Raw genomic sequence first — 635 nt, forward strand, 5'->3', positions numbered from 1 at the left:
TCTATCTATCTATATATCTGTCTGTCTGTCTGTCTGTCCGTTTGTCTGCCTGCCTGTCTGTCTGTATGTATATATTCACGTATGTAGGTATGTATTTATCTATCTATACACACACATATATGTATCCATAAATATTATACTTATTCATATTCTTCTTATTAATATTATTATTACTACCAGTATTAGTAGCAGTAGTATCATTATTATTATTATTATTATTATTATTATTATTATTATTATTAGTAGTAGTAGTAGTAAATTTAGTACGTTGATTACTAGCTTGTTATATGCAAAACAGCTACTATTTTATATAACGATTTAGATACATAGTTCTTTAGGGAACCGAAGAATATTGGCACATATCTGATGAGGGACGTTTATCTGGAAAAGCATATGTTCAGATTTCTAGCTATTTTTTGTTTGGTGTCGAATAGAACAATGGGATGTTTTCGCATAATCTGCAATCTTCACAGTTAAAGGCTTTCAAACAAATAACCGTAAAGTTATCTACATTATACATGTTACGGAAACTTTGAATCATGCTATGTTCTGTCCCTCTCTCTGTCTCTCTGTCTCTCTTTTTCTTTTTTTCTTTCTCTGTCTTTCTCTCCCTCTATGTGTGATTGTATATATAT

Source organism: Octopus bimaculoides, chromosome 15 (assembly GCF_001194135.2).
Source record: "Octopus bimaculoides isolate UCB-OBI-ISO-001 chromosome 15, ASM119413v2, whole genome shotgun sequence".
Taxonomy (NCBI): domain Eukaryota; kingdom Metazoa; phylum Mollusca; class Cephalopoda; order Octopoda; family Octopodidae; genus Octopus; species Octopus bimaculoides.